Source organism: Lolium rigidum, chromosome 2 (assembly GCF_022539505.1).
Source record: "Lolium rigidum isolate FL_2022 chromosome 2, APGP_CSIRO_Lrig_0.1, whole genome shotgun sequence".
NCBI classification, from domain to species: Eukaryota; Viridiplantae; Streptophyta; class Magnoliopsida; order Poales; family Poaceae; genus Lolium; species Lolium rigidum.
The window spans coordinates 180,712,106-180,720,799 of record NC_061509.1 but is presented as its reverse complement, the minus strand read 5'-3'; positions in this window follow the sequence as shown (position 1 = coordinate 180,720,799).

Here is an 8,694-nt window from a genome sequence, read left to right as displayed (position 1 = left end):
TCTTGATCAAGCATTGTAAAGCATTGTGGCCGGTATCAAAGTACTCTAAACATAGGCATGATAGATATAATTCTAACAATAGAACTTAGCAATTATGTTATAACAAGAGAAGTAACTCAAACAAAGGATCATGAATAATAGTGCATTGAAAGCAATTGTTTTGTTTATGAGCATAGATAAAACATAGCAAAGTGGTACTCAACAGGTCCTTTATGGAGTAGCAAAACATAAATGCTAGGACACCTTTAAAGTTCAGAGGGTGACTACACTAGAAGAAAAGTTCTGATAGACAACGTCTCAAAATCGTCCGCTAAGGGGTATTTTTCGTCGCCCATGGGCCTAACCCGACGATATGGGTTCTGTTGTGGAAACTGCGTCAGGCAAAGTCCAACGACGTTTTTTCGGTCCGTCGCGCTTGGGCGCCCTTCCGCCACGGAAAATCGGACCGTTGCGCAAGTGTTTCCGGAGCCCGTTGACTGCCGACGTCATGCAAGCCGACACGTGGCGTACGCCGTTAACCGGCGGTTAACGGCGTTAACCTAGCTGAAACCCCGTGGTAGATGGTAGGCCCACACGAGGCCCGCCACGTCTTAAGCGGGCCGGGCCGGCTGACATAGTTTGACCGGTCAACTATATAGCCGGGCTGGTCCATTAGTTACGTGGGCCGGGCCTAACCTCTAAGGTTGATCTGGTCAAAACTTAAATGGGCCGGCCCATTTAACATGTGGGGTCCACCTTACAGCTACTGGGCCGGCCCAAGAAGCAAGTGGGCCGGGCCGAAACACAGGTGGGTCCCACTTTCCCGTTAAAGGGCCGGCCCATTTAGTGTGTGGGGTCCACCGTGTAGCAAGTGGGCCGGGCCAAAAACACAGGTGGGTCCCACTTTCCAGCTTAAAGGGTCGGCCCATTTAGTATGTGGGGTCCACCATATAGCAAGTGGGCCGGCCCAACAAGATAGTGGGCCGGGCCAAAAACACAGTGGGTCCCACTTTCTCGTTAAAGGGCCGGCCCATTTGGTGTGTGGGGTCCACCATATAGCAAGTGGGCCGGCCCAACAAGATAGTGGGCCGGGCCAAAAGCACGGTGGGTCCCACCTTCCTGTTAAAAGGCCGGCCCATTTAGTATGTGGGGTCCACCATATAGCAAGTGGGCCGGCCCAACAAGATAGTGGGCCGGGCCAAAAACACATGTGGGTCCCACCTTCCTGTTAAAGGGCCGGCCCATTTAGTATGTGGGGTCCACCATATAGCAAGTGGGCCGGCCCAACAAGATAGTGGGCCGGGCCAAAAGCACATGTGGGTCCCACCTTCCTGTTAAAGGGCCGGCCCATTTACCATGTGGGACCACCATATACCAAATGGGTCGGCCCAACAAGATAGTGGGCCGGCCCAATAAGCATGTGGATCCCACTATCGTGTAACCGGGCCGGCCTACTAAAGAAGTGGGCCGACCCAAAATGAAAGTGGGTCCCACACTCATCGTAAGTGGGCGGCCCAATCCGTTGTAGTGCCCTACTTGTTTGACTAGTCAACATGCATTAAATTTCATGAGCCTAAACTCGATATCAATGATACACACAATTACATACACAAATAAAACAAGTAGGAAAATTACAAGGCAATTCATGTGCCCAAATAAAAAAATTACATAGAATCATTGAGGACTTCTATTAGCATCATCAATAACACGTTGACATTTGGCAATCGCCTTGATTGAATCTTGTGTACTCTTTGTCAACATATCGCCTACGGATCTTAAAGCGACAATACCATGTCTTTTATAAAGTACATGCCTTGAGATATTTACTTGTTTGATGAAAGCAATGGTCTAGGTTGACGGCTATGAGAAGATGCATCGAAGAAATATCGAAGTTTTTGTGGGCCTCACTTCTAATGAATATTGCTTCATCACAACCGCATTCCGATAATAATGCAAAAAGAGTTAAACGATGAACTATGCAAACATTTATTATGCAATGTAGATATAAGATAATAACAAGTTGCATAAATAAGACAATGTATGGAACTTGTACTAAGCACAAACTTACATCATAATGTTGCACAGTGTCGCTACAGATCCTTTTTTGGCGACTATCTTCTAATGATGATCTGCTTCATTAAAACTGCATTCTGGTAACATTGCAAACATAGTTACAACAATTAACTATTCAAACATGTATTACGCAATGTAGAGATCGGATAACGAGCATGTAGCGTAAATAAGCACAAGATAAGATAAGATGCATGTACTAAGCACATATCGGCTCGTCGCAGGTCCTTCTCTTGCGTGCACTAGTCGTGGTCAACATGCCTGTCATTTTAGGTTCAGCCATCAAGTGAAATGCTAATCCTCCTGCTCCATTGTCCTTAATCTGTGTTTAGATATCACATTTAAGACCAAGTCAGCTGGTTTCAAATAACAAAAAACTTGAGCTGCCAAATGAATAAGCCAATATTTACCAGATATCGATTAAAACCAACTAGATGTTGCTTTGCATGAGATACGAATTTCGGACATTCAGATTTAGAGTAGGGTAATGCCAAGGTTTTCCACATAAAGTAAACTGGCATTAAGAATGACCAAATGTCGAGTTCAAATCACCTTCGCAGTTTCTCCAAGACAAGCATATCAAATAGGCGTAAACATAGTAAAGCATGAATGGCATTGCTATGGCAGGGTTCCAAGTGTTAATCTCTTGCATAAGGAACAATGCATATAGGTTATAGATAATAACGGAAGTAAACCGCCAAAATTACCAACCAAGAACTCAGGTTCCAACCTTCCCTAGCGTCCCGCCGTTAATGTTGGATGTTCTAATAAGTGGTTCCCATGATCAATCCCTAGGAAAAATAACATTGACAAGTCAGTCTATGATAATACAAAGACCAGACATGCACGCAAAGAATAACTATATAAGCTAAAGACGAGGTATAATAGAAAGCAGATTGGAAATGCACATAGCATGATTATAAAAGCAAGTAGTGAGAATAGCGAGACACGAGAAAACAGCTAGCAGCCTAGCGGTGAGCTAATGACGTGGTATAAGAACAAGCAGATTGGAAATGCCCATAGCATGACTATAAAAGCGATGCGACAATAGCATGCAGTACAAAAACAGCTTGGCAGCAAATGAATGGGTATAAGGCTATAAATATGTGGATGCACACAGGTGTCAGTAGAATGAACAGGATGGTAGCGACCGGATAATGCTTTTGTACTGTACAATATTTAAACAAACTTCATGCGAAGCAACACATCAAGAAAGTTAACGGCATATGAGATTGATGGCGTGTATTTCACACGTTCGTTGGGCAACCCCAAGAGGAAGGTATGATGCGCACAGCAGCAAGTTTTCCCTCAGAAAGAAACCAAGGTTTATCGAACCAGGAGGAGCCAAGAAGCACGTTGAAGGTTGATGGCGGCGGGATGTAGTGCGGCGCAAGACCAGAGATTCCGGCGCCAACGTGGAACCGGCACAACACAACCAAAGTACTTTGCCCCAACGAAACAGAGTGAGGTTGTCAATCTCACCGGCTTGCCGTAACAAAGGATTAACCGTATTGTGTGGAAGATGATTGTTTGCAAGAAAATAGTAAAAACGAGTATTGCAAGCAGATTTGTATTTCAAGTATTAAAGAATGGACCGGGGTCCACAGCTCACTAGAGGTGTCTCTCCCATAAGATAAAAGCATGTTGGGTGAACAAATTACGGTCGGGCAATTGACAAATAGAGAGGGCATAACAATGCACATACATGACATGATAAGTATAGTGAGATTTAATTGGGCATTACGACAAAGTACATAGACCGCCATCCAACCGCATCTATGCCTAAAAAGTCCACCTTCAGGTTATCATCCGAACCCCTCCAGTATTAAGTTGCTAACAACGAGACAATTGCATTAAGTATGGTGCGTAATGTAATCAACAACTACATCCTCGGACATAGCGCCAATGTTTTATCCCTAGTGGCAACAAGCACAACACAACCTTAGGGGTTTCGTCACTCCCCGTGTGTCAATGCAGGCATGAACCCACTATCGAGCATAAATACTCCCTCTTGGAGTTAAAAGTAAAAACTTGGCCGGAGCCTCTACTAGAAACGGAGAGCATGCAAGATCATAAACAACACATATGTAATAACTTGATAATTAACATGACATGGTATTCTCTATCCATCGGATCCCGACAAACACAACATATAGAATTACAGATAGATGATCTTGATCATGTTAGGCAGCTCACAAGATCCAACAATGAAGCACAATGAGGAGAAGACAACCATCTAGCTACTGCTATGGACCCATAGTCCAGGGGTGAACTACTCACTCATCACTCCGGAGGCGACCATGGCGGTGTAGAGTCCTCCGGGAGATGAATCCCCTCTCCGGCGAGGTGCCGGAGGAGATCTCCGTAATCCTCGAGATGGGATCGGCGGCGGCGTCTCTCGGAAGGTTTTCCGTATCGTGGTTTTTTTCATCGGGGGTTTCGCGACGGAGGCTTTAAGTAGGCGGAAGGGCGAGTCGGGGGCCGGACGAGGGGGCCACACCATAGGGCGGCGCGGGCCCCCCGGGCCGCGCGGCCCCGTGGTTTGGCCACCTCGTGGCCCCACTTCGTGTGTTCTTCGGTCTTCCGGAAGCTCCGTGGAAAAATAGGCCCCCGGGTCTTCGTTTCGTCCAATTCCGAGAATATTTCGTTACTAGGATTTCTGAAACCAAAAACAGCAGAAAACAGGAACCGGCACTTCGGCATCTTGTTAATAGGTTAGTTCCGGAAAATGCACGAATATGACATAAAGTGTGCATAAAACATGTAGGTATCATCAATAATATGGCATAGAACATAAGAAATTATCGATACGTCGGAGACGTATCAAGCATCCCCAAGCTTAGTTCTCGCTCGTCCCGAAGGGTGTAAAACGATAACAAAGATAATTTCTGAAGTGATATGCCATCATAACCTTGATCATACTATTTGTAAACATATGTAGTGAATGCAGCGATCAAAACAATGGTAATGACATGAGTAAACAAGTGAATCATATAGCAAAGACTTTTCATGAATAGTACTTCAAGACAAGTATTAATAAGTCTTGCATAAGAGTTAACTCATAAAGCAATAAATCAAAGTAAAGGTATTGAAGCAACACAAAGGAAGATTAAGTTTCAGCGGTTGCTTTCAACTTGTAACATGTATATCTCATGGGTAATTGTCAACATAGAGTAATATAACAAGTACAATATGCAAGTATGTAGGAATCAATGCACAGCTCACACAAGTGTTTGCTTCTTGAGGTGGAGAGAAATAGGTGAACTGACTCAACATAAAAGTAAAGAGAATGGTCCTTCAAAGAGGAAAGCATCGATTGCTATATTTGTGCTAGAGCTTTTATTTTGAAAACATGAAACAATTTTGTCAACGGTAGTAATAAAGCATATGAGTTATGAAAGTTATATCTTACAAGTTGCAAGTGTCATGCATAGTATACTAATAGTGCCCGCACCTTGTCCTAATTAACTTGGACTACCGGATCTTTGCAATGCACATGTTTTGACCAAGTGTCACAATGGGGTACCTCCATGCCGCTCGTACAAAGGTCTAAGGAGAAAGCTCGCATTTTGGATTTCTCGCTTTTGATTATTCTCAACTTAGACATCCATACCGGGACAACATGGACAACAGATAATGGACTCCTCTTTAATGCATAAGCATGTGGCAACAATTATTATTCTCATATGAGATTGAGGATATATGTCCAAACTGAAACTTCCACCATGAATCATGGCTTTAGGTAGCGGCCCAAAGTTCTTCTCTAACAATATGCATGCTCCAACCATGAAGGTGGTAGATCTCTCTTGCTTCAGACAAGACGGACATGCATAGCAACTCACATGATATCCAACAAAGAATAGTTGATGGCGTCCCCGTAAACATGGTTATCGCTCAACAAGCAACTTAATAAGAGATAAAGTGCATAAGTACATATTCAATACTACAATAGTTTTTAAGCTATTTGTCCCATGAGCTATATATTGCAAAGGTGAATGATGGAATTTTAAAGGTAGCACTCAAGCAATTTACTTTGGAATGGCGGATAAATACCATGTAGTAGGTAGGTATGGTGGACACAAATGGCATAGTGGTTGGCTCAAGTATTTTGGATGCATGAGAAGTATTCCCTCTCGATACAAGGTTTAGGCTAGCAAGGTTATTTGAAACAAACACAAGGATGAACGGTACAGCAAAACTCACATAAAAGACATATGGTAAACATTATAAGACTCCATACCGTCTTCCTTGTTGTTCAAAACTCAATACTAGATGTTATCTAGACTCTAGAGAAACCAAATATACAAACCAAATTAGCAAGCTCTAAGTATTTCTTCATTAATGGGTGCAAAGTATATGATGCAAGAGCTTAAACATGAGCACAACAATTGCCAAGTATCAAATTATCCAAGACATTTTAGAGTTACTACATGTATCATTTTCCAATTCCAACCATATAACAATTTAACGAAGATGAAACTTCGCCATGAATACTATGAGTAGAGCCTAAGGACATATTTGTCCATATGCAACAGCGGAGCGTGTCTCTCTCCCATAAAGTGAATGCTAGGATCCATTTTATTCAAACAAAACAAAAAAAACAAAAACAAACCGACGCTCCAAGCAAAGTGCATAAGATGTGACAGAATAAAAATATAGTTTCAGGGGAGGAACCTGATAATGTTGTCGATGAAGAAGGGGATGCCTTGGGCATCCCCAAGCTTAGACGCTTGAGTCTTCTTAATATATGCAGGGGTGAACCACCGGGGCATCCCCAAGCTTAGAGCTTTCACTCTCCTTGATCATATTGCATCATACTCCTCTCTTGATCCTTGAAAACTTCCTCCACACCAAACTCGAAACAACTCATTAGAGGGTTAGTGCATAATAAAAATTCACATGTTCAGAGGTGACACAATCATTCTTAACACTTCTGGACATTGCATAAAGCTACTGGACATTAATGGATCAAAGAAATTCATCCAACATAGCAAAAGAGGCAATGCGAAATAAAAGACAGAATCTGTCAAAACAGAACAGTCCGTAAAGATGGATTTTATTAGGCCACCAGACTTGCTCAAACGAAAATGCTCAAATTGAATGAAAGTTGCGTACATATCTGAGGATCATGCTCGTAAATTGGCGTAATTTTCTGAGCTACCTACAGGGAGATAGACCCAGATTCGTGACAGCAAAGAAATCTGGAACTGCGCAGTAATCCAAATCTAGTACTTACTTTTCTATCAAAGACTTTACTTGGCACAACAAAACATAAAACTAAGATAAGGAGAGGTTGCTACAGTAGTAAACAACTTCCAAGACACAAATATAAAACAAAAATACTGGAATAAAAACATGGGTTGTCTCCCATAAGCGCTTTTCTTTAACGCCTTTCAGCTAGGCGCAGAAAGTGTTTCTCAAGTAACATCGAGAGATGAAGCATCAACATCATAATTTGTTCTAATAATAGAATCATAAGGTACCTTCATTCTCTTTCTAGGGAAGTGTTCCATACCTTTCTTGAGAGGAAGTTGATATTTAATATTACCTTCCTTCATATCAATAGTAGCACCAACGGTTCGAAGAAAAGGTCTTCCCAATATAATGGGGCAAGATGCATTGCATTCAATATCCAAGACAACAAAATCAACGGGGACAAGGTTATTGTTAACCATAATATGAACATTATCAACTTTCCCCAAAGGTTTCTTTTTAGCATTATCAGCGAGATTAACATCCAAATAACAATTCTTCAATGGTGGCAAGTCAAGCATATCATAGACTTTTTTAGGCATAACAGAAATACTTGCACCAAGATCACATAAAGCATTACAATCAAAATCTTTGACTCTCATTTTGATGATGGGCTCCCAACCATCCTCTAGCTTTCTAGGAATAGAAGTTGCAAGTTTTAGTTTCTCTTATCTAGCTTTTATGAGAGCATTTGTAATATGTTTTGTGAAAGCCAAATTTATAGTGCTAGCATTGGGACTCTTAGCAAGTTTTTGCAAGAACTTTATAACTTCAGAGATATGGCAATCATCAAAATCTAAATCATTACAATCTAAAGCAATGGGATTATCATCCCCAAGGTTGGAAAAAATTTCAGCAGCTTTATCACGAGCAGCTTCAGCAGTTTTAGCAGCTTCGTGTAATTTTGCGCGCTTTGCACTAGGAGTAGAAACATCGCCAACACCAATTATTTTACCATTGATAGTAGGAGGTGCAGCAACATGTGAATCATTAGCATTGCTAGTGGTGGTAATAGTCCAAACTTTAGCTACATTTTCCTTTTTAGCTAGTTTTTCATTTTCTTCTCTATCCCACCTAGCACGCAGCTCAGCCATTAATCTTATATTCTCATTAATTCTAACTTGGATGGCATTTGCTGTAGTAACAATTTTATTTTCAATATCCCTATTAGGCATAACTTTCGATTTCAAAAGATCAACATCGTAGGCAAGACTATCAACTCTAGAAACAAGAATATCAATTTTATTGAGCTTTTCCTCAACAGATTTGTTAAAGGCAGTTTGTGTATTAATAAATTCTTTAAGCATGGCTTCAAGTCCAGGGGGTGTGTTCCTATTATTGTTGTAAGAATTCCCATAAGAATTAGCATAACCGTTACCATTATTATAAGGA